The sequence below is a fragment of the Humulus lupulus genome, chromosome 9, assembly GCF_963169125.1.
Source record: "Humulus lupulus chromosome 9, drHumLupu1.1, whole genome shotgun sequence".
Taxonomy (NCBI): domain Eukaryota; kingdom Viridiplantae; phylum Streptophyta; class Magnoliopsida; order Rosales; family Cannabaceae; genus Humulus; species Humulus lupulus.
The window spans coordinates 142646183-142673616 of NC_084801.1; the positions used below are offsets into that span (position 1 = coordinate 142646183).

General features: G+C 40.2%; 1 pseudogene; it reads left to right on the forward strand.

The window, feature by feature from the left end:
- The window catches only part of LOC133800116 (casein kinase 1-like protein 11), a 46995-nt pseudogene extending 20546 nt beyond the window's left edge, over positions 1–26449 (forward strand).
- Positions 26450–27434: the final 985 nt, after the last annotated feature.

The following is a 27434-nucleotide window of genomic DNA, read 5'->3' on the forward strand; positions in this document are numbered from 1 at the left end:
CTTTATTTGTGGGAGTGTCAACCATTTGAAGAAGGACTGCCCACAAGCTAGGAAAGAGGAGCCGAAGCAGAGCGACAGTCTCGCTCCTGCCAGAGTATTCATCTTGACCCAGACTGAGGCTGAGGCTAGCCCCTCGGTCGTAACAGGTCAGATTTCTAGTGCTGGTTCTTCTTTTACTGCATTGATTGATTCGAGGGATACTCATTCTTTTGTGTCTGCTAGAGTGATAGATAAGTTTTTGTAGACCTAGTGATTTGTATGCTAGGGGATTTCAGACTTTGTTGCTAACTAGGGAACTGGTAATCTCTAGGAGATGGATTAGAGCATTGCCAATAGAGATAGACAGTAGAGATTTGTTTGTGGATCTAATCGAGTTAGCGATGGATGACTTCGATATGATTCTAGGGATGGATTGGTTATCGAAGTATGGGGCGACGATTGACTGCAAGCACTGGATGGTGACTTTTGAACCAGAAGGGGAAGTACCCTTTGTATTTGTGGGGACAGTTAGTGGACCGCGGGTACCTATGATTTTGGCATTGAAGGCTAGAGACCTGATGCAGGAAGGTTGCATAGGATTCCTAGCGAACATTGTGGATACCTCTAAGATTATGCCGGCTGGACTGAGTGAGACCAGATTGGTATGTGAGTTTCTAGATTTATTTCCAGCAGACTTGCCAGGGTTGCCGCCACAGAGGGAGATCGAGTTTGTTATAGAGTTAGCGCCAGGGGCGGAGCTAGTATCTAGGACACCTTATAGAATGGCTCCGACAGAATTGAAGGAATTGAAGATTCAGTTGCAGGAGTTACTAGATTTGTGGTTCATCAGACTGAATTTCTCACCATGGGGTGCTTCAGTGTTGTTCGTTAAGAAGAAGGATGGATCACTAAGGATGTGTAATGACTACAGGGAGCTGAACAAGTTGACCATTAAGAACAAGTACCCACTACCTAGGATCGACGACTTGTTTTGATCAGCTACAGGGGAAGACAATGTTCTTTAAGATTGACCTCCGGTCAGGTTATCACCAACTAAGGATTAAAGAGGAGGACATACCAAAGACCGCCTTCCGCACGAGATATGGACACTATGAATTCCTGGTTATGTCCTTTGGATTAACCAATGCCCCAGAAGCTTTTATGAACATGATGAATAGGGTCTTCAAGGACTACTTGGATAAGTTTGTAATTGCGTTCATTGATGACATACTGGTGTACTCACAGTCAGAGAAAGAGCGTGAGCAGTATTTACACCTGGTGTTACAGCGGTTGAGAGAGCATAGGTAATATGCTAAGTTCAGCAAGTGCGAGTTTTGGTTACTGCAAGTCACGTTTCTGGGCCATATTGATAGTAAGGAGAGGATTTTGGTTGACCCAAGTAAGACTGAGGTAGTGAGGGATTGGCCTAGACCGAGCAATGTACCAGAAGTTAGGAGCTTCCTGGGTTTGGCAGGGTATTATGAATGGTTCGTTGAGGGGTTCTCCAGGATAGCCACACCGTTGACTGAATTGACAAGAAAGAAGACTAAGTATGTATGGATAGACATGTGTGAGAACAGTTTCAAGGAATTGAAGTAGTGACTGATCACCGCTCCAGTATTGAGTCTACCGTCAGACAATGAGAAGTTTGTGGTTTATTGTGATGCTTCCAGACAGGGTTTAGGGTGTGCACTGATGCAAGCCGGAAAAGTGATAGCCTACGTGTAACGCCCTACTACCTTAGAGTTGTTACCAAGTGATTTATAAATGTGCCACTAGCTCACTAATCGAGGTTTAAGATTCAAAAAGTGTATTTGAATGAAATCAAGAATGATTTAATAAACATTAAGTATAAAAAAGTTGATCCTTTATTGAAATTCGTAAAAATATTACATTGGGATCCCAAAATATTGTTTTGAAATACATTTCCAATCCAAAGTACAGTACGGTCGACCTAAGCGACAAAACTGAACATTTACCACGTGTTCCTTAAAATAACCCCAACGGTGGTGGCCAGGTAGGCCAAACATGTACACACCGCTCCATGCCCTCCAACTCATGGTTGTAAGATCCAGCTTCCTTGCTCTTACCTGCATCACAGAGCACCCGTGAGCCGAGGCCCTGTAAGAGAACTTCAAGCACAAAATGTAATAAAAATATATATCTCACACTCATACTCAATCAGAGTAACAAACAGATCCCAGAACCTACTAGCATGCTCAACCACACAACATCTAGACCAGCTCTAAATCACAATGGCATAACAGCTTATTAATACAGTAGTACAATAACACATTAGTACTATAACACGACAACATAATAATACAACAGTATATTCACTTAACAACTCAATATTGCAACAGCATATAATAAAGCAGCCAACATGCTAAACGCAAAGTGGCCATGTCGTCCCAAGCGGTTTACCAGGCCCTAGGTTTGCGGTTTGCACCGAGAGGATGACTCCAGCATACTAGGAGGGTCTTGCTCTAACTACTTGCAATCCACGTGCTCAACGCCATTCTCGGCCCCTTGCCGCTCCCAGCCCTGGCCTCTCCCGGATTTTGCCAATCCTGGATCTTGCTAGTCCCGGCCCTAGCCTCTCCTGGCTTTTGTTGATCTCGGCTCTTGCCGTTCCCGGCCCTGCCTATCAGTCATAATAACAGATATGACATAACAAACATAAACAACACATATAGTAAACTCACCACATAGCTCTACGGGTACAAGCAGTTCTCTTACCTGTGTCCCAAGCTTCGTAAGCACCGAAATCCCGAGCACAGTCCTCTAAACCGAGCCTCGCAGAAAACCTAGTCATAATACACAAGTAATGCTTACGTTACTAACCAATTTATAATTGTACCCCGGAACCAATCCCGTGTTCTCGAGACCTCCCATTTCCCCACACAAGGTGGCAAAAGCGTCCCCCGAGCCCACTGAGCCAAAACCCTAAAAATCCAAAATCCCACATCCTAAAAATGGCCTAGCGCCGCGGCACAGCCCTATAAGGGCCGCGGCGCCCAGCAGAGCTCCCCTGTCCTGATTCAACCCAGCTCTGCGGCTCGAAAGAACAGGGCCGCTCATACATGAACCCAGAAATCTGGGTTTTTCCCACTATTTTTCCCGAGCCAAAACTTACCCAAATCATCACCCAAGTATACCCAAGTCCCAATTCGACCCAGATATCCAAATGAACAACATCACAACACATAAACACCATAAAACTAACTCAAACACTCATCCAAACTCAAAATCACCTAGTGGTTTAAAATTCCTCAAAACTTAAACCACAACTGAAAATTTATTTCAGAATTCAATGAAATCCTTACCTTTAAGAGAAATTCGACCCTGAGCTGCTTCCATTCCCGCTCCAAGCTTAAATTCTAAGATTCTTAAGCTTAGCCTTCTTAAAACTTCATCCAAAACCAACAAAGTAGAACACAAATTTAGTTCACAACCACACCACTTCCCAGCAAAAATTCAACAGGGAAATTGAGTTAGAAACTTACCCTTGAACTTCACTAAGCCTCTGAATTAATTCCCAGAATTCCAAGCTGCTAGCCTCCCAAATTCCAGCCTTGAACCCTTGAATTCCTGGCCTAAAGTCCTTCAAAACCCAAACACCATAGAGAGAGAGAGAGAGCTGAGAGTTCTTTTTGGTTCTTTTTCCTTTCTTCCCTTCAGTTTCATCTAAACTCTTCTAGATTCCCAGCTCCCAAACCGTGTATATCCTCTTGCATAAAGGTCTAAATTGCCCCTTAGGTTAATCTAAATCCTCAAATACAACCAAGGGTAATTTAGTCATTTGACATATCCCGCTATGTCCTTGAGTACACATACAAATCCCCGTTAATCCCAACATACTCAAATCATTACTAAATTACAACTTGTTACCCCATAAATTCCAAACTCATATTATATACCCGAAATACCCCTAGGCTCCTCCAGAGCCGGGTATTTGACCCCGTTGTGAATTTCTAGCTAAACTGCTCCCTAGGACCGTCTCGGATCGTGCATCACAATTATATCATCACTCACGCATGGTATCAATCACAGTATACACAAGTACATCATTTATGACCCTCAGCGGGTTAAAATTTCAAATATGCCCCTAACAACCAAATGGGGCCAACATGTATATTTAATTCACCTAAATATGTATTTCTAATCACATACTCATGAAATTCATGTATTAACATAATAAATCAATTATTTCCCTCCAGGCACGCTAATCAAGGCCCCAAACTATAACGCCCTGGATAGCCAAGACCGCTACACTGTGTATTTGTAAAGGTGCAGGACTTGCTAACCAAGCCAACCAGTTAAAAACGTGAATGCTAAAGTCATTAATGTGCTAGGGTTAAAAGGTTTTGGTCTCAAAAGATACTTTCCATACAATTTAAACATTTACACATGGGATCCCAAGAGAATTAGTGTTTAAAAGTCTGTTTACAAAATTTCCAGTGTATAGACAACCACCAACTTTTCTAAAGGCAAAGCAGAAGTTTATGGTTTTCCTGTCCCTGTCTACCCCTCAACTGTGGTGGCTGAGCAGCTAATCATGTACATTCTGCTCTCAGAGCTCTCCAAATCAGGACTGATCAAGCGTGCCCTTGCCTTTACGTGCACCATGAAGCACCCGTGAGCCAAGGCCCAGCAAGAAAACATAACATATTACATAAAAAGAAATACTATCATTTGAATAACCCCTTTAAGCATGTTCATATACTTAACATACCACATTAATCACAAAGCATGAAAATTCAACCAATGAATCAGCTAATTATCACCCAGCTATACAGCATAACAATCCACCAATCAATAATAACAAACAAATTACATAATAATCAGGGTCTACACCTTAGGTCGCACCCTCTGTTTACCCCACTGACTCCAGCTCGCTTAAACCGAGCTCAGTGCATAATAAGATGTCCTCAACTACCAGTGGTCGAGTCGCGCCCTATGCGCTAGTGTAAACTTTGGCACTTTTAGGCTGTTAGTTTACTATTTACATGGCATAATACCACCCTTTACAAAGCATACAAAACAGGGAACCCTTAGTCCCATTATAAATCCACAACCGGGTGCAGTTTTCTTACCTTTAGTTTCCAAGTTTAGTGGTTACGGGCGACGCCTCTCGAGCACGATCTGCTTCCCGAGCCCTAACTTAATACCTAGTCACAACCAAGATAGGGAGTACCATTAATAATCACGTTAACATTTCCAGATGGAGTTCTAGCCTCCGAGACATCGTATTCCACCAAACACGGTGGTGGAATCGATCCCGAGCACTCTAGGTTAGGTTCCTGCTCTTAAAACCTCTAAAAGATCAAAATTACCCTTAAGGGCTGTGACCCTTGAAACCCAGCCGCGACCCGCCCCTGAAACAGAGGCTAAGCCTCTCTGAAGACAGACATGCGCCACGACCCTGCCTTGTGGCGTTGCGACGCTTCCCCATTGCAGAGCCTCCTTGGCTATTCCTTGCTTCGCAGGGTCGCGACCCTCTAGAATAGAGCCGCGGCCCAGCCCTTCATGCCCAGAAAAACCTCCATTCCCATCATTCTAACCTTGCTCAAAACCACCTCACCTCAAAGCACCCTAATTCCAAAACCCATTGATCACAAGACTTTTAACATGATTCTAGCAACATAATCCAACAAAAACCTAGCTTAAAAACTCCTTAAAATCCCATTTTGATTTTTGAAACCCAGTAGCTCAAGAACTCTAAAACCAGTCATGCAAACTCAGAATTTAAACTCTAAATTACGAATTGAAGCTTACCTTCTTTGATGAGCCACTTCCTTAACAAATTTCTGAGCTAAAACCCAAGCTTCTCAGCTTCAATTCAGTCCTTAAACATCAAAACCATAAACACTTTTAATACTCAGCCAAAACTCAGAATTCTAATGATTAAGAGTGTAACTCATCCGTTACCTTAATCCCGGTTGAGTTTCCTTAGCTGAACACTGGACTAAACCTTCAAGATTACAACCCAACCATTGAATTCCCTGCTGAATTCCCTTAGGTTTCAGTAGTTTTTTTTTCTTGAGAGAGAGAAGAGAAGGGAGAGAGGAACAAAAAGGGTCGGTTTGGGTTTTCGTTCTACTGTCTTCTATTTACTTAGTCTAACCTTAGTTAATTAAGTCAATCCCGAGGCTTGGGGTACCGAAAACGTCCCCGATGGAAAAATGGTAAAATTCCCCAATATTCCCACCTAGGCTTCCTAACCTAAAATATATCTCCACATATTTATTTCCATAACCCGATAACCCAAATAATCATCTAATACCCGAAATACCCCTTGACTTGCCCCAAGTCAAATACTAAGCCCCGTTGTAACTTTTCCGCTAACTAGCTCCCTAGGATCGCCTCGAGTCGCACACTGCAGATTTACCCACATAATAAAGTGGTTCTCACAAATACAACATATAATCACATTTACATTCATATAGCCACAAGCATGTTTATCATATAATCACACGTTAATTAAATAAATTCACACATAAACCAATTATGCCCTCCCGGCACACTAATCAAGGCCCTTAAGCCATATTAGTGATTTTGGGTCGTTACACAAACCTTATTAGCAAATTTGGGACACTACAACTATCCCGTCCTTACAGAAATTTTGTCCTCAAAATTACCTGAATAACTTGGGATACTGCTCCCGCATATCTGACTTAAGTTCCCACGTCGCCTACTCTACCTTGTTGTTTCTCCACAACACTTTTACCAAGGCGATGGTCTTTGTAATGCCCCGAATTCTCCAATGTGGTTTAGTGGCTGTTTAGTAGGCCAGGAGGGCCGTAACTGTTTAATTACGCCATTAAATGAATATATGCATGTTTATGTGAATTATATTATAATATGATGTTATATGCATGCATGTGGGTCCACATTTGAAATATTATGATGTTTTGATAATTTGGCCCATTAAGGGTAAATTTGTGTATTTGGGTGCATGATGTGATTTGTGAATGAGATTCCATTATTATGGAGATATATTCGAGCTATTCGGCATGAGATGGTCCTATATGATGGATTAGCGGTTTTTGATAACGGGGTCAATTATTAGGTAATAAAAATGTTATTTGATGATAAATTGAGAGTATTTAAGATCAGGGTGAAATTCTAGAAGTTTTGACTATAATGTCCCCGGGGGTGTTTTTGGGACCCCGAGCACTAGGTTTTATTCGAGGTTACTTAAGCTTGAAGTAGCTTGTTAGATAGAACGTACGTTAGAAAACCTCTCGTTCTTCCTCGTTAGCTCATTTTCACCGTTCGAAGCCTTTTCGAAGAAATCTCGAGTTCTAGGAGTCGGAATCAAGTGAGGATTGAGGCATAGCGATCCTAGGAAAGATTAGAAGCTTCTTGACCAAAGGATTTGATGAGAAAAAACCCAATCAAAGGTAATCAAAGTTTAAAGTTTTGATTTTTCAGAGTTTTTAAGCTTTGAATTGGAGTTTGTGAATTGTTGAGTTTTTGGCTCAATTGAGCCTTGGGTTTTGATGGTTTTGGAGCATTGGAAAGATTGGGAACTTTGACTTGATGAATGGGGAATGTTTAGGTATGATTTTGGAGGCTTTGGGAAGTTGAACACGTGTTTGGGAATGGCCCAGGGTTGGGGGCCGCAACCCTGTTCTTGGAGAGCCGCGGCCCTTGCTTGAAGAAGCAGGTGGGGAAGTTGTGCCTGCTGGGCATCGCGGCCCTTGTTTCGGAGGTGGATGGGGGCCGCGGCCCTGGATGCCAGGGCCGCAGCCCTTGAGTAGGGTTGAGCCCGTTTGAGTGTTTTGGCTCCGGGAACATGGTTTTAGGCCTCGGGATCACTCCTACTACTCGGATTAGTGGGGATTGATGTCTCAGAGGCTAGATCTTGGTTTGAGAACCCTTGATTATCATTTTATTGATGGTATCCTATAATGTGTTATGACTAGGTAACCGCTAAAGGACTAAAAGCTAGACCGTTCTCAAGGGTCATTCTTTTATTCATTCTAGCTCGAATCAGAGGTAAGAAAACTGCACCCCATATGTGACATGCTTGGTTGTTCTTGAGGCATGTTGATTGTGTAAATGTGGACATGAATTGATTATTGAATGCTTAGCAAATCTTGCTCACTTGTGCATGGTACTGACTCATTAGTCAGATTTGACAAAGGTGTCGGTATCAACTGTGAAGCTGTGACTCATTAGTCAGGTTCGGAAGTGGTACCGGGCACTGGTCACATAGTGCTGACTCATTAGTCAGGACGGCTTTAGTGTGTTAAACGCAAGCCAATAAAGATTAGATCTAATCGATATCTGCATTGGATGACTCAAAGAGCATTAATGCCGGACCAACCTCAAGTTCGATGAATATTATAAGCGCTTGTGTGACTTACCTATCAGTCACTCATCTGTTAAGTTAGAGACTTACCTATCAGTCTCTCATCTGTTTAAGGCTAGTGGCTTACCTAGCAGCCACTCTTCTGTTCAAATTAGTGACTTGCTTGTCAGTCGCTCAGTATGGTTTTCTAGAACCTCAAGTGATATTCACTCATCTGCTTAAGAGCTATAAGCTCTGTGTGATTATAATGATAATCCTTTGATATTGTTTATATACAATGCTGTGTTTTCTTGCTGGGCTTTGGCTCATGGGTGCTATGTGGTGTAGGTAGAGGGAAAGAAAAGCTCACCCAGCCCTGCGTGGAGAGCTTAGGTGGTGATGTGTACATATGCAGTCGCTTGACCACCACGGCCAAGGAGTTCTCAGAGGAACTAGGGGGTTTACCCTATTTTTGCCGCTTAGGTCGGCGGGTTTGTAATTTTGAAATAGTAATGACCCTTTTGAGTTGTAAATAACTTGTAATTGATCTTGTGGGCCCATGAACAGTTTTATGTATTAAATAAAACATATCCTTTCCTTTTTATTGATTTTCACCTTAGCCTGTTAATAACACTTAGAACACGTTTTTAACCAAAGGACTCGGGTAGCGGGTCAAATATCCGGTTCACCGTAACGGTTATGGGGTAGCCAGGGCGTTACAGTCTTGCTCCGTAAGACTTTATTCTTCCAGTCAAGACTCTGAACCGGCTTCTCCTCATAAGTTAAATCCCGATCCAGCTCCAAGTTCTCGTAACTCAATACATGCATAGAATCTGATACATACCTCCCAAACTATAGGCCCTTGGCCTAATCCCTATTAGGATTTCACAAGCATAAGTCAACTCCTCTTTCCATCTTGAACTATCATACCCTTGCCAGTTCATAACACCCGGAGGACACAAAGTTCACCCTCCCGGAACTCCACGTTCCTATATCTAGACTTGCGAATTCTCATATCCTTGTAATAACGCAGACACTCCTGACCTTAACGTTTTCTTAAAAAATTTATTGGTCCTTGGGCCATAACTAACTTAGGGTACTTCCTGTCCCTAACTTCACTTTCCAAATTATGCACTTCTCGTTCCCTGTTTCACAATATTCTACTCGGAGTCACTCTACGATCCCTTTTTCTTTTCCAAAATCTAAAAGTCAATGGGTTCCAATCTGATACTATCACCCTTGGTGCCCAATGGAGACGTACAATCTCCTCTCACACCCATCCTCTCTTTTGATACCTCACCCACACCAACCATGGTGTGCCAACCAAATAGGTAAAATCACACTTTTGTATTTACTTACCTCATCTGTAACCCAAGGTGATCCACCCCTAGGGTTTATATTCATATCCTTTTATAATAACTCCATAATACACTATAATCATAATAACCCTTCTAGCCTCTGATTATTACCTCTTGTTTACTAAATGATTAGGCCATATGCCTCCCGATATACATAGTGCAGTTTCAACATCCATTCAACTTCTTGGATGTAATACCCGTAAGGGGTAATTTAAGGTTCATCCCACATCTTCCTTCATTGCCAATATCCTTCGGATCACTCATCTGAACTGCATAATTTAACTCATCTATTCTAAAGTAGGATTCTTAACCTTTCCTACAAGATCCTCTTCCTGCGTTCCATGTTCATTCATAGGAATATATTTACCAACTATCAATCGCAAGTTCCAAATCAAACTCAGTCATTACTTCATTCTAACTGTGGTTAACCAGCATGACTATCATCTTGCCATTCACTGTGAGGTGAATACGATCACTCTTTCAGGTACACACAACACACCTAACTCATAACATAATGCACCGGAACTCCATATTCTAAGCAAGGACGACGTATTTCACATCGTTCTCCTGTACCAGTCCATACATGCAAACCTTAATACTGTGACATGTGAATTAATCTTTATACTAACCTCTGAAAATTCGGTACGCAACTATCCATTCATATCAACTTTATGTTCTCATGTTACCATAGTCAAAGTATGGATGTCCTCGAAGATGCCTCATATAGTAGTAGATGTGTTCCTCTAGTTTCACTATATCCTTCGCCCCTAAGGCATTCCTTTGGTAATTCCCTTAAGGTTTCTATCTTAATTACATTGTACATGATCCCATTTCCTCCCATAACACGACCATGAAATTCTTCCAGAGAAATCAGAACTTGTCCTTCTTGGAACCCTTCCTATAACCTTGTTTCCTTAACCTTGATACCATCAATAAAGGTGTTATTCGTGTTCTGCTTCTAGCTGGGAGTAATCTGAAACATCCTTGATCAATCTGAATATGACTTATCAGCATTGTCCCTGTACTCTCTGCTTAACAAACTTACCTGGGCCGCTGAAATATCAGTCAATTTAAAAACCTTTACCAATACTCCATCATATTCTACTTAGTGCAAGTGGAGATTCTTGAAATGCCTCTTGCCTTGATCTTTATCAGGGTAATTCTTGAAAAAATTATTCTATCCTCGTAGACTAGGCCCTTTTTACTTGTCAAATCGTATTGACGTGTCCCATGATAACATGCTTCGTCTAATCAACCCTCAAGTCAAACACTTCTTCAACTAAACCTTAATTCTTCCCGCTGATCTAAATCTATACTTCATAATGTCTCGGATACCACTTCTATCTCTGCCTTAATTCCATTACATGCTCCTTTCCCTAAATGCGACAATTATCCCACCGAATCCTCATGAATCCATCTGAAACCTTATCCGTAGATCCAACATTCGTCTGGTCTATCTGGTATAACCTCAATGGTATCTTCCTCAACAACTAGGCACTCAGCAACTGCAACCAGGTCCTTTCTTTTTAATCTCAAAAGTCACCATCTTCTTCTTCAATCCATGGTTGTCCAATATTTGACCAGCAAATACATATTCAAGATCACCCCATATACCTCATAAAACCAACTTAATCAATTCAATTAATAAGCAGAAACATGAACTAGAAAGCCAACCAGTCGCCTCCGAGGACCAACCTCGGGCTCTAACCATATCAAAACGTTCACTCGAGCTGGGGTAGAGTTACCTGTACTCTTTAGTTCTTCTATCCTTTCTTCCGGATACTCTCCTTGATGAGTCCTATGATTCCTCACTAATAACATGCCTCCACTCAACACTCACTCACATGATGTCTCCTGCACCCAGCGCATACTATGTAACCCCTCCGAACCTCACCGTCGTCCCAACGACCACCCTGAACACTATGAACTCTCCGATTAGGACCAGGAGTAATAGAACCATCCGAGATCTTTCTTTCCTGGTTACTGGGCCTCCACCATTACCTGCTTCCGCAAATGATGATACCTTTGGCCGAGCTTTCTACCCATCGGCACTCTTACTTCATGTCTCGATTCTTGCGTCCTCTATACTAAGGGTCCTCCCTACTGCCCAAGCATAGGTGAAAATCTCCTACACTAGAGCGATCCTAACGCTCTGGCCATCCCAGGGTTCAACTCTCAAGTGGATCGCTCCTTCTGGCCACATCTCCTGGTATCAGACCAAATGCAGATTTCGCTGATCTAAGCTCACTAACATACTCTATCACTGTCATACAATTCTAAACCGAGTTCATAAACCCATCAATCTTTGCAATTCAAACTACATCACTGTAGTGCTTCTCATTAAACCATTGACTGAGTTTCCACCATGACCGTATTCCAAGTCTGGGATACAACTTCCCACCACATTTGGGCATCCTCCCGCAACACGTACGTGGCACAAACCATTCTATCATTGCCTTTTACCCCTAAATAGCCGAGGACGGATCTAACCATGCCCGTCCACTACTCAATTCTAAACGAGTACAAACCTCCCTCAGAGACTGGAGATTAACACTTCTAAAGTCTTTCATATAGTAATTCCCATTTATTTCCACCATTAGGTTAGGTTGTAATTGGTGCCATTGTTGCCAACCCTCAGAAGACATCATTCCCTGACAAAACCCACTGTCTCATTCACTTAATCTCTTCCTCTTACCTTTACAATCCTGTATGTATATCAACAAATACCTGCCGCCAATCCCAGGGCCAACGGATGATTCTGGCCTCAACTGCCACCATTCACCCTGCCTGATCCAATGGTCTGCCTCAGATACACAACCTCCAAATCTATCTACAGCCAACAACCTAGCCTACCAGCCCTGATACTCTTATACAATGATAAAATATAGCAAGGCTAATCAACATAATAAATAAAAATACACAAACTACAATACAAAACCAAATGCTCATGTATCAATCATCAAACCTCATTCCCACGAATCACATACATATTCATCATGCTCCTTATTCTAGGAGATAAGGCAACTCACATAAACCGTTAAACAAATATTGCATTCAATACCAACCATGAGTTAAGCTTGTCTCTGGCAACGAGCGTAGATGTTTGGTCAATCTCCAGGAACCATAAAACTTGGCACGCTTTGATACCAAGTTGTAACGCCCTACTACCTTAAAGCCGTTACCAAGTGATTTATAAATGTGCCACTAGCTCGCTAATCGAGGTTTAAGATTCAAAAAGTGTGTTTGAAAGAAATAAAGATTGATTTAATAAACATTAAGTATAAACAGTTGATCCTTTATTGAAATTCGTAAACATGTTACATTGGGATCCCAAAATACTATTTGGAAAGACATTTACAATCCAAAGTACAGTACAGTCGACCTAAGCGACAAAATCGAACGTTTACCACCTGTTCCTTAAAATAACCCCAAATGTGGTGGCCAGGTAGGCCAAACATGTACACACCGCTCCATGCCCTCCAACTCATGGTTTTAAGATCCAAATTCCTTGCTCTTACCTGCATCACAAAGCACCCATGAGCCGAGGCCCTGCAATAGAACTTCAAGCATAAAATGTAATAAAAATATATATCTCATACTCATATTCAATCAGAGTAATAAATAGATACCAGAACCTACTAGCATGCTCAACCACACAACATCTAGACCAACTCTAAATCACAATGGCATAACAGCCTATTAATATAGCAGTGCAATAACACATTAGTACTATAACACAACAACATAATAATACAACAATATATTCACTTAACAACTCAATATTACCACAATATATAATAAAGCAGCCAATAGGCTAAACACAAAGAGGCCATGCCGTTCCAGGCACTTTACCAGGCCCTGGGTTCGTGGTCTGCACCGAGAGGATGACTCCAGCATCCTAGGAGGGTCTCGCCCTAATGGCTTGCACTCCACGTGCTCAACGCCATTCCCAGCCCCTTTCTGCTCTCGGCCCTGGCCTCTCCCAACTTTTGCCGATCCTGGCTCTTACCGCTCCCAGCTTTTACTGATCTCGGCTCTTGCAGCACCTGGCCCTGGCCTCTCCCGGATTTTGCTAATCCCGGCTCTTGCCACTCCCAGCCTTAGCCTTTTCGGCTTTTGCTGATCTCGGCTCTTGCCGCTCCCGGCCTTAGCCTTTTCCGCTTTTGCTTATCTCGGCTCTTGCCGCACCCGGCCCTGCCTATCATCTATAATCACAGATATGACATAACAAACATAAACAACACATACAGTAAACTCACCACATAGCTCTATGGGTACATACAGTTCTCTTACCTTTATCCCAAGCTTCATAAGCACTGAAATCTCGAGCACAGTCCTCTATTCTGAGCCTCGTTGAAAACCTAGTCACAATACATAAGTAACGCTTACGGTATTAACCAATTTATAATTTTACCCCGGAACCAATCCCGTGCTCTTGGGACCTCCCATTTCCCCACACAAGGTGGCAAAAGTGTCCCCCGAGCCCCCTGAGCCAAAACCCTAAAAATGCAAAATCTCACAGCCTGAAAATGGCCTAGCACCGCGGCAGAGCCCTATAGGGGTCGCAGTGCCCAGCAGGGCTCCCCTGTCCTAATTCAACCCAGTGCTACAACTCAGAAGAACAGGGCCGCGACGCTCATACGCGAACCCAGAAAACTGGGTTTTTCCCACTATTTTTCCCGAGCCAAAACTTACCCAAATCATTACCCAAGTATACCCAAGTCCCAATTCGACCCACACATCCAAATGAACAACATCACAACACAAAAACATCAGAAAACTAACTCAAACACTCATCCAAACTCAAAATCACCTAGTGGTTTAAAACTCCTCAAAACTTAAACCACAAGTGAAAATTCATTTCAGAATTCAATGAAATCCTTACCTTGAGGAGAAATTCAACCCTGAGCTGCTTCCATTCCTACTCCAAGCTTAAATTCTCAGATTCTTAAGCTTAGCCTTCTTAAAACTTCATCCCAAAAGCAACAAAGTAGAACACAAATTCAGTTCACAACCACACCATTTCCCAGCAAAAATTCAACAAGGAAATTGAGTTAGAAACTTACCCTTGAACTTAACTAAGCCTCTTAATTAATTCCCAGAATTCCAAGATGCTAGCCTCCCAAATTCTAGCCTTGAACCCTTGAATTCCTAGCATAAAGTCTTTCAAAACCCAAACACCATAAAGAGATAGAGAGAGCCGAATGAGAGAAAGAGCTGAGAGTCCTTTTTCATTCTTTTTATTTTCTTCCCTTCTATTTCATCTAAACTCTTCTAGAGTCCCAGCTCCCAAAGCATGTATATCCTCTTGCATAAAGGTTTAAATTTCCCCTTAGGTTAATCTAAATCCTCACATACCACCAAGGGTAATTTAGTCATTTGACATATCCCGCTAAGTCCTCAAGTACACGTACAAATCCCCGTTAATCCTTGCATACTCAAATCATTACTAAATTACTACCCATTATCCCATAAATCCCAAACTCATATTATATACCCAAAATACCCCTAGGCTCCTCCCGAGCCGGGTATTTGATCCTGTTGTGACTTTCTAGCTTAACTGCTCCCTAGGACCGTCTCGGATTGTGCATCACAATTATATCATCACTCATGTGTGTTATCAATCACAGTATACACAAGTACAACATTTATGACCCTCAGCGGGCTAAAATTACTAATATGCCCCTAACAACCAAATGGGCCCACATGCATATTTAATTTACCTAAACATGCATTTCTAATCACATACTCATCAAATTCACGTATTAACATAATAAATCTATTATTGCCCTCCAGGCACGCTAATCAGGACTCCAAGCCTTATCAGCAAATTTGGGACGCTACACTACGCATCGAGACAGCTGATGGAGTATGAGCAGAGATATCCCACGCATGATCTATAATTGGCAGCTGTGGTATTTGCACTTAAGTTTTTGAGACATTATTTATATGGTGAGAAGTGTGAAATATACACTGACCATAAGAGTTTGAAGTACTTCTTTACTCAGAAGGATCTGAATATGTGCCAGAGACGTTGGCTGGAATTGGTTAAGGATTACGACCGTGATATCTTATATCATCCTGGGAAGGCTAATGTTGCGGCCGACGCCCTGAGTCTGAAGGGCCCAGGACAATTGTTCAAATCGAGGAAGATATCTGATAAGTTAGCTGAAGAGATGACCAGAGCAGGTATAGAGTTGGTGGTTGGTCAGTTAGCCAACATCACTCTTCAGTCTACGCTCCTTGAGAAGATCAGGGAGGCACAGTGGGAGGATCCCCAGTTAGTAGAACGTAGAGAGAGTGTCTTAGTCGGAGCGGCTAAGGACTTCTCTATTTCAGAGATGGGATTACTGAAATACAAAGGTCTGATTCGTGTTCCGACGGATGTGGGTATTCGGCGAGAGATACTAGATGAGTCTCATACCACTCACTATTCTTTGCATTCTGGTTCGACAAAGACGTACCAGGATTTAAGAACTCTGTATTGGTGGTCGGGAATGAAGAAGGACGTGGTGGACTATGTTGCTAAGTGCTTAACTTGTCAGCAGGTAAAGGCTGAACAGCAGAGGCCAACATGGTTATTGCAGCCTCTAGGGATTCTCGAGTGGAAGTGGGAGGATATCACCATTGACTTCGTGGTTGGTTTGCCGAAGACCATGGGACAACATGATTTTGTGTGGGTGATCATGGATAGGTATACCAAGTCTGCCCACTTCTTGCCTATTAGGACGACTTATACTGTGGAGCAGTATGCTGAATTGTAAGTGAAGGAAATTGTTCGACTTCATGGGGCTCCAAGGTCGATAGTATCTGATAGGGACCCCACCTTCACTTCTATGGGCACGCAATTGCGGTTTAGTACCACTTATCATCCTCAGACGGATGGACAGTCTCAGAGGCCGATTTAGATGTTGGAAGATATGCTACGAGCCTGTGTATTGGATTTTGGGGGATCCTGGAGAAAGTATCTCCCTTTGATTGAGTTTTGATACAACAAAAGTTATCAGGCAACTATTGAAGTGGCTCCGTATGAGATGTTATATGGGAGGAGGTGTAGATCACCTATACATTGGGATAAGACGGGTGAGAGAAGGTACTTAGGTCTTGAGATGGTTCAGAGGAACAATGAGGTGATTGAAAAGATTAGAACTCGAATGCTCGCCTCCCAGAGTCGCCAGAAGAGTTACTTGGACTTGAAACACAGGAGCGTAGAATTTCAAGTCAGTGAACACGTGTTTTTTAGAGTTTCTCCTTTTAAAAGGAGTGAAACGGTTTGGTGTTCAGGGCAAGTTGAGCCCTAGGTTTGTTGGCCCCTTTGAGATTCTGGAATGGGTTGGAGAGGTAGCTTACAAATTGGCGATGCCTCCAGCTTTATCAGGGGTTCATGATGTGTTTCACATGTCCATGGTCCGGAGGTATGTGTCAGATTCTACACACGTGTTGAGTTACGAGAGCATAGAGCTGGATCAGGATTTATCTTATGAGGAGAAGCCGATTTAGATTCTTGACTGGAAGGATAAAGTCTTGCGGTGCAAGACCATCGCCTTGGTAAAAGTGTTGTGGAGGAACAACAAGGTAGAGGAGGAGTCGTGGGAACTTGAATCAGATATGTGGGAGCGGTATCCCGAGTTATTCAGGTAATTTCGAGGACGAAATTTCTGTAAGGAGGGGATAGTTGAAACGTCCCAAATTTTCTAATAAGGCTTAGGGCCTTGATTAGCATGCATGGAGGGCAATAATTGATTTATTGTGTTAATATGTGAATTTGATAAGTATGTGATTAGAAATGCATGTGGGTCCCATTTGGTTGCTCTGGGCATATTTGTAATTTTAGCCCGCTGAGGGCATAAATGCAATATTTGTGTATATTCTGATTGACACCGAGTGTGAGTGGTGATATAATTGTGATGCACGATCCGAGACAGTCCTAGGGAGCAATTTAGCTAGAAAGTCACAACGGGGTCAAATATCCGACTCGGGAGGAGCCTAGGGGTATTTTGGGTATATAATATGAGTTTGGGATTTATTAGGTATCGAGTAGTAATTTAGTAATGATTTGAGTATGTCGAGATTAACGAGGAATTTTAGGTCTACTCGAGGACTTAGCGGGATATGTCAAATGACTAAACTACCCTTGGTGATATTTGAGGACTTAGGTTAACTTAAGGGGGCAATTTAGTCATTTTGGCATGTGGATATACTCAGTGGGAGCTGGGAATTCTAGAGGCAGCAAGACAAAACAAAGGAAAGGAAGGAAAAGGATCAATTTCTCTCAGCTCACTCTCCCATTCGGCTCTCTCTCTCTCTCTCTCTCTATCTCTCTCTCTCTCTCTCTCTCTCTCACCATAGTGCTTGATTTTGAAGGATCTTATGCCAGAAATTCAAGTGTTCAGAGGTTTAGTTAAGATCAAGGGTAAGTTTTCTAGTCAATTCTTTGTTGATTTTTGTTGGAAGTGTTGTTTTTGTGAGCTGAATTTATGTTTTCTTGGTGGACTTTGGGATGAAGTTTTTTTGAAGCTTAAGCTTAGGAATTTGGGAATTTAATCTTGGAACTGGATTTGAAAGCAACTCAGGGTCGAATTCCTACTCAAGGTAAGAATTTCATTGATTTCTGAAATGAATTTTAAGTTGTGGTTTAAGTTTTGAGGAGTTTTAAACCACTAGGTGATTTTGAGTTTGGATGAGCGTTTGAGTTTGTTGCTGGTATTTTTGAGCTTGGGTGTACTCTGGTAGTGATTTGGTTAAGTTTTGGCTCAGGAAAAATGGTAGGAAAAACCCAGTTTTCTGGGTTCGAGTATGAGCGTCGCGGCGCTGGGTTGAATTAGGACAGGGGAGCCTTGCTGGGCATTGTAGCCCCTATAAGGCTTTTCCGCGGCGCTAGGCCATTTTCAGGATGTGCGATTTTTCGTTTTCAGGGTTTTGGATCAGGGGGCTCGGGGGACGCTTTCGCCACCTTGTGTGGGGAAACTGGAGGCCCCGAGAGCACATGTTTGGTTCTGGGGTACAATTAAGAATTGGTTAGTAACGAAAGTGTTACTTGTGTGTTGTGACTAGGTTTTCAGCGAGGCTCGGGTTAGAGGACTGTGCTCGAGATTTCGGTGAGAAAACTGTTGTACCTGTAGAGCAGGGTGTGGACCTATAATCTGTATTGCAGGGCATGACCCTGTGTGATTGAGTTGTAGAGCGTAGTCCTATTGTTTATGTTTGATATATGTTTAAGTGGTTATTGATGTTATGATATGTATGCTTATTTGTTAATGAACGACAAAGGCCAGAAACGACGAAGGCCGAGAACGGCAGGAAGCAGGGTACGACAAGGGGCGGGGAACGGCGTTAAGCACGTGGAGTGCAAGAACGAGTACGGCAAGGGGCCGGGAGCGGCGTTAAGCACATGGAGTGCAAGCCGTTAGGGTGAGACCTTTCTCGGATGCATGAGTCATCCTCACGATATAGACCGCAAACCCAGGGCCTGGTAAAGCGCCTGGGACGGCATGTCCACTAAATGTTTAGCCTGTTGGCGGCTTTGTTATATGGTGATTGATGGATATGCACTTGTTGAGTTTTCTTGCTGGGCTTCGGCTCACGGGTGCTTTATGGTGCAGGTAAGGGCAAGGGAAAGGTCGGCCAACCATGGGTACGGAGAGCGTGAAGCGACATTTACATGTTTGTCCTTCCTGGCTGCCACGGCCAGGGGTATTTTGGGAAGTTGTTATGTATTAATCAAAGTTTTGTCATATGGTCGACTTTAATCATATTTTGAGTTGTAAATATTTCTAAACAATAATTTTGGGATCCTAAATGTATAACGCTTTATAATTTCAATGAATGAATACATTTTCAAATTATATGACTTTTATTAAAGTTTAGCTACACTTTTAACCTAAAACCTCGATTAACGAGTTTATTGCACATTTAGAACTCACTTACTAACGACTCTAAGGAAGTAGGGCATTATATAAAATCTAAAAAAATACGGGAACCCATTTTTCATACATAAAATAATAAAGAGAACAAAATCTTTAAAATTTAATAATCAAAGTACTAAGTGCGAAAACTTTAATAAAATAATTCAAAAGACTCAAAAATAACAATGTCATCCTCGATCGATCACATCGGTTAGTTTCTTTAGTTCCTCGCCCGATACACAAACCAAAGCCTCCTCAGATCCATCCCGCATTCCATGTTCATTTTCCTAGACAATCTAAATAAAAAGGGATGAGCCTAATGCCCAGTAAGGAAAAACTACTAAAACATAAGATATAAAATATAAAATAGAATTCAATATTAATGGTCATTAACTCATTATCGTAGTATGTGATAAAAACCTCTATAGTCCTCTTATTTTAACAATTACTTTAAAAGTAGGTTTAGATAGAACTATAGTCTACGATAACAATAAAAATCTCGGAATTTGCTATCTAAGCAACCATATTTCTCAAGTGACTAAAGACATAAAAAATAAACATACAAACACATAGCACATAAAATCTAACTTATTTTCCTTACCAAAATCGAGAAATTGGAGATAAGTGCGGAATCAGAAACTCCTAAAACCAAACATTAAAACCATAAGTTTCCTAGAGAAAAGGATAAGAATAATAGAAATAGACTAGATCTGAGGAGGATTAAGAGTACTTTAGATAGCTAGAGCTTCGATCTATACCACAAACACTGAAATCACACTATAACTTACTTCCCAAGTGTTTAGAAAAACTTAGATTTGAAAGCTTTTAACCCCAAAACTGTTTTTCTCTAGAACGAAAATTGTAGCTTGGAGGCTTTGAGAAGTGCTTGGAAAATGATGCAAATGGATGAGTGAAGGGTCCTATTTATAGGGTTCAAAGAGTGAAACTAACTCTCATTAAAATGAATAAAAATGGCACTTTCCGCTCAAAATATGCCCAGAACTCGGTCAAAATCGTTTAAGAACAAGTCCAAGCTGTTGAGGATTGATTCTAGCTTCGGATTCCATGAAAATTCAAATGTGGCACACACAACCGATATATCGACCACTATAGGCGATATATCGCCTGTCCTGATTTGTCGGGGCCCCGTGGTTTCGATCATGCAAAGTCGACGTGTTTTTTCGTATTAGCATAGGCGATATATCGCGCCCTATAGTTGTGATATATCGGCTTATGCTTATGTACTAAACCACGTTTCTACACTTTTTAAGCACGCTTAAAAGCTGTTTAAACCACTTTGACTAATTAATACGAGATCCTAGCATCTAAGGGAAGGTTTTAGACTTCCTAAGCTTATCCTTTCCTTTATATTTATCCTTGATTATTTTTTATTCATCTAAAATCCTTTATAAATATACATATGACAAAAGTCACATTCTTAATTATTCTATTTAAATCTTAGGCTATAATAAATAATATTTCTAAGACCAACTACAATAATTAAACCTTGTGATAAAATTAATATTTCTAAACTATAGGCTAAACTTATAAAATTCATGACTACCTCTATGAGTTCCCAAATAATTCCCGGCTTGGACCAATATTACGAAAATTAAAATACTACAGCATGAGATAATATTATCTAACTAAGTAAATTTCTAAGGCACTATATGTCTAGTGCATTTTTGTGTTTGTCTTGTGCCTGTTTGGGCTAGGTTTGTGGCTTCTCAAGCTAGTTATGTCTTCTCAGGCTTTTCGTATGTCTGCTTGGACTAACAGCGACACCATCAGATTCAGAGACCTTCGAGATAAGTTTTTTTATATTAATATTTAATTCCTTTTAAAAAAAATCATCTTACATAAATATTTTAGTTTTTGTTTTGCTATTATTATAATTTTTGCTAATATCCTTGTACCAAAATATTAGGTGGATACCCCAAACTCCAAAATCACTTCTATTTTTTATCTTTAAGGTTACTTATCTTTGTTGGGTAATAGATAACTTATCTTCCTTGATTTATGGTTTATGTATCTTATTGGCATAAAGAACTAATTAGATCTAGATGTGACACATCCAATTATGGGGACTTCACATATTAGTCTTTGTTTTTTTATTTTAAAATTATTTAAGAAAATATTTTTTTCTAATATCAAAATTTTTAATCATATTACTCTATCATTATCTACTATTTGATACTAATCTACTTTTTTTTATATATTTTGTAAGTGTTCATTTGGTTAGATGAAAATGAGTTTTGGTGTTTTATTTTTTAATTTTTTATTGTCTAATTTTCAGAGATATATTTGCATGCTCTTTGGCTAGACAATAATGTTAGATTGTAATCTTACACTATTTCAATTTGAATAATAATGTTTATTCCTACAAAACAAATTTAAAACTCCACTACAAATATCGACCATCTCTCCTTTAACACATATATATATATATAATTCCATGAATGAATATGTTGTATTAGCTAGCTAGATATAAGGTGATATTTTAAATTTATGCGAGAGAAATTCATGATTAAAAAACTCATATATCAATATTAAATGTTAATTTATTAAATTTTGTAATATTACTCTAAAAAATAAGAAAGAAAGAAATACATTCAAGCCTTTTCTAAAAATAAAAAAGTACAAATTGCCTCCATTGATAAAATAAATTTCTGGCTCTATCCTAACCTTAAATCATCTTGTCAAATCCATATTGTAGTATTAAAATATAGCACACTTTAAAAGTTAACTGCTTCAATAATGTGCTAAAAGTTGAGCCGAATTTGACATAAAATATAGCATGATCCAAATTTAGATCAGCAATAAATAATTTCTTTTTTATTTACTTTTCTACCACTAATGATTATTTTATTATTATTTTAAGTGTCTAATTTATTATTAACATTAAATGTAAATGTTGATATGTTTTTTTTATAATTTCAATAAATATTAAATAATCATTAATTGAAAATTTATTTTTGCATCAACTTTACATCTATATGCAATGGAAAATAATTATAAAAATTGTGTCAAATATATCATTTATTGTATATGTGTGCTAAATTTAGCACAATATATATTTACATATTCCATTAGAAATGATCTAATATGTGTTTTGTACCGTATGGTACTTTATTGCGATATGTAAGTTAAACTTTCTACCTAGGTTATTAGATTTAGTATGTCTACCTTAAAAATTATCAATCACTTTGTTTACATATAATTTGATTATATATATATATATATATCTGAAAAATTACATAGTAATTTGTCACGTAGATGACAATGGTTGTGTGGCTATTTGTGGCTTTGGCGATCACACAAACATACACAACCAACCTTAAGAGCATGTTGACCGTACAACAGCTCGAACCGAACATTGGAGCACTGCACAGTAGCAAGACTGTGTTTAGGTGTAGTAGGGGAGCTTATGTCCAAAAGTACTTAGTAGACGTTTTGAAATACCATCCAAATCAAATTAAGAACTTCATCACAGAAGAAGAATATGCTGAAGACCTTCGAACTAGGCAAGTAGCTGGTGTTTTTCTTGATTATCCTTTGGCCAAAATCTCCTTTGCCAAACACTGCAAAGGCTTCACCATGATAAAAAAAACATATAAATCTGGAGGCTTTGGATTTGTATGTTTATAATTTTCTCAATTTTTGCCCTTTACAATATATTTACCGATAGTAGTTTTTTTTTTACAAAAAATATCTATCTAAAATGAAAATTCATAAAAACGTTAAATTAATATAATTAAAATAATTGATGTAAATAAAATTTTATTTTAATGCTATTTTTGCTAAAAATGACTTTTAATAATTACAAAGTAGTCTTTTAAACAAAGTTTGAGTGTATTCAACGGGGTGTTGTGTGTCGAAAGGTTATTACTTTGATAAAATTATCAAAAGAAAACTATAACATTAAAAAAATGACTATTTTCCAAATACATCTCCATTTTTAATTTTAATGAGAAATTTACATTTCATGTGGGTTTTTGCATTTTAATTTCAAAAGTCAACTACACATTTTTATTTACAAAAATGCCTTGCCATGTTATCAGAAAATACCGGATTTAAAAAATAATATACTTGAAATATAAAATTCACAGCATCCTGAATTTTCATTTTTTTTTTCCAAAAGTAACATTTTGGTTACTTATGATGTTGATAAGATACCGATTAGTTACTTTTTCCTAAAAAGTTATTTTTTATGAAACTAATGAGTTACAATAAAATATAACAACTTACTATATAACTTATTAGCAAATTTTACTTTTAGTATTCTAGATAGGGATATTTGCGGCATAAGTACTCAATGTTTGGGTTTTGTATGCGGCATAGACCAAATATTTATTTTTAGTGGCAATAGTACCCAAAGTCAGTAAAAGTGTAATTCTGTGAGTCTCCTCCGTTAGGTCTCCATTTCGTGATGACTGGACCAATACGTGTCACTCCATGATTGGTCCAGCTCAATAATATTTTAAAAATAATTATGATTTGGACCAATAAAAACGTGACACGTGTGTAATGCCCTGAATTCTCCGTTGTGGTTTAATGGCGGGAATAGTAGGCTGGGAGGGCCATACTTGCTTAATTATGCCATTAATTAATAGAATGCATGTATATGTGGATTATATTATAATATGATGTTAAATGCATGCATGTGAGTCCATATTTTTAATTACAGGGGTTTGATGGTAATTTGGCCCATTGAGGGTAAAATTGTATATTTTTATGCATGTTGATGATATGTTATTGAGACCACATTATAATGTGGGTTTGTTCGAGCTATTAGGCAAGAGACGATCTTGGATTATTGATTAGCAACCTAGTCACAACAGGTTTAAGTTCGGGGCTCGGGATGAGTCTTGGGGTGATTTTAATGATTAGAGCGTTACCGGAAGTTAAAGGGTAATGGGATGTGAATTATTGGTGTTTGAGATTATTGAGAATAGCTGGAATTGGAGAGCGTTAATTATGATTAACGAGATAGGTTGGAAATGACAAATTTGCCCTTGGGAGCCTTTAGAAACCCTTAAATGACCTAGGGGTATAATGGTATTTTTACCCCTAGGATAGATATAAATTGAGTTCAGCAGTAAAATTGAAGAGAAAACAGAGTGTGATCAAGAGCTTACCTGTACCTTCCTCCTCCTTCATCTCCTTTGTGGATTTTGTGATCTTGTTGAGGATTTAAGCTTGGGAAGTAGGCCTTGGGAGTTTGGGAGAGTGGTCTACCATTGGAGAGCATCACAACCTGAGTTTGAGGTAAGTTTTTAGCCACTAGTTTCCATGTATGCTCTGTTTTAGTTGTTAGTTTCAGCTAATGATTTCTTTGTGGATAGTTGGAATTGATGGAAGTTTTGATTGGGGTTTAACTTGGGTTTTGATGAGGGAGCATTATAGATCAAGTTTAGGGGTTGTATTGGAGGTTTGAGTGGTGTTTGAGCTTGGTTTGAAAGGTTGGTTCCAAGGAAAATCGCAGGGGAAGAAAAAAACAGGGATTTTGGCTGAATTGGAGGTTGGGCCGCTGCCCTTGAAGGATGCTGAAGGAGGCCGCCTCTGTTTGAGGGGCGGGCTGCAGCATGGCCAAGGAGGGCCGCGGCCCTTAGTGGCTTTTTGGCCAGAAATGGCTTTTTGGCTTGGGGATTCAAGCCTTAGGCCTCGGGATCGGTCCTACTACCTGGTTTAGTAGTATTCGATGTCTCGGAGGCTAGGTTTTGGTTTGGGAACCTTTGTTATTCATTTTATTGATGGAATCCCATAATTGGTTATGCCCAGGTATTCTGCTAAGGGGACAAAAGAAAAGTCGTTCTCAAGGGTCGTTCTTATATTAATTCTCGCTCGAACCAGAGGTAAGAAAATTGCACCCCATATGTGACATGCATGATTATTCTTGAGGCATGTTGATGGTATAAATGTGGACATGAATTGATTAATGAATGCTTAGAAAATCTTGCTCATTTGTGTATGGCACTGACTCATTAGTCAGAATTGGCAAAGGTGCCAGTATTAACTGTGAAGCGGTGACTCATTAGTCAGGTTCGGCAGTGGTACTGGGCACTGGTCACACGGTGCTGACTCATTAGTCAGGATGGCCTTAGCGTGTTCAACGCAAGCCAATAAAGATTAGATCTAATCGATATCTGCATTGGATGACTCAAAGAGCATTAATGCCGGACCGACCTCAAGTTCGATGAACATTATAAGCGCTTGTGTGACTTACCCATCAGTCACTCATTTGTTAATTTAGAGACTTACCCATCAGTCTCTCATCTGTTTAAGCTAGTGACTTACCCATCAGTCACTCATTTGTTAAGTTGGAGACTTAACTATCAGTCTCTCATCTGTTTGAGGCTAATGGCTTACCCAGCAGCCACACTTCTGATTAAATTAGTGACTTGCTTATCAGTCACTAAGTATGGTTTCCTGATTCGATGTTTCTCATTTTTTTTGTTTGGGGTTTGAAGTTTTCTATTCGTCGTGAATTACTTCTTATGTCTCCTACTGATTTGGCTGATGCTATGGCCAAAGCATAGTTGTTCAAAGATCGCAATAAGGATCTAGTGGGACGTATCCGTCATGATCAGTTTGCTACAGGGATTTTGGGTTGCAAGGTCAGTGGTTCTGATATGCTTAGGGGTACTAAATCACTTTATTCAGGAGCACTAAGCAATTCAGGATCGAGCTCTACTGCAAAATCCACTGGGTCCTATTCGAATTTTCCTGTCAAACGACTTTCACCTGTCGAACTCAAGGTGCGGTGCGATAAGGGTTTATGGTTCACCTGTGATGAGAAATTTCACTATGGACATAAGTGCAAGACCCGTGTACTTTCACTGTGTGGCCACGACAGAAAAGAAGATGGTTCTGACGGTGTGGATTATGAGGCTGAGGAATTGGAATAGGAGGTTAGTCTCCATGCTCTGTCTAACTCAGCGAATCCCCACATTTTTCGCTTATTAGCTCAACATGGTTCAAAGTCCTTGGAAATGTTAATCGACACCGGCAGTAACAACAACTTCATCCAAGAATCTTTGGCTGAGACGTTGAAGTTGCCCTGCAAATCTACTAAGGCGTTCAAAGTATATATGGGCAATGGGCAGTTCTTAACATGTTCCAAATTTTGTAAGGATATGGAACTTAGTTTACAAGGGCACACGTTTCGGGTAGATCTGTATGTCTTGTCGATTTGGGGCATTGATATTGTACTCGGCATGCAATGGTTGCAAACTCTTGGTCTGTTCATTCATGACCATCGGGCCTTGACTATGGAATTCACATGGGGGGGGGGGGGGGTCAAACCGTTAAGCTAGATAGAAATCCCGCGTGGCAGGAAAAACATATTTCCTTCACTCTACTCACTTCAATGATGAATGAAGGCCAAGTTAGTTAGCTGTGGCGTATGCACCCCGTTCCAATTCCTGCTGCTGACCATGACCTTGATTTGGCACATCTAGAGGCCAATTTGGGTATCTCTATGTTTCTTCCCACTTTGGTTCCAGCTGCACAAAAACTGATTCAACACTATAAGTCAGTTTTTGCGAGCCCACAGCAGCTTCCTCTGCTGCGGCCTATTGACCATCGCATTTTTTTACAGCCCGATTAATGTGCAGCCATACCGCTACCCTTATTTCCAAAAGGATATCATTAAGAAGTTGGTCCATGAAATGACGGAGGCGGGCTTCATTCGTCATAGCACGAGCCCCTACTCCTCCCCGGTTTTACTAGTTGAAAAGAAGGATGGCACTTGGAGATTTTGTGTGGACTACCGCGCACTAAATGGGATCACTATCAAGGATCAATTTCCCATTCTGACAATTGACGAGTTACTTGATGAACTAGGTGCTGCCACTGTTTTTTCTAAGATGGACTTGCGGGCCTGGCTATTGT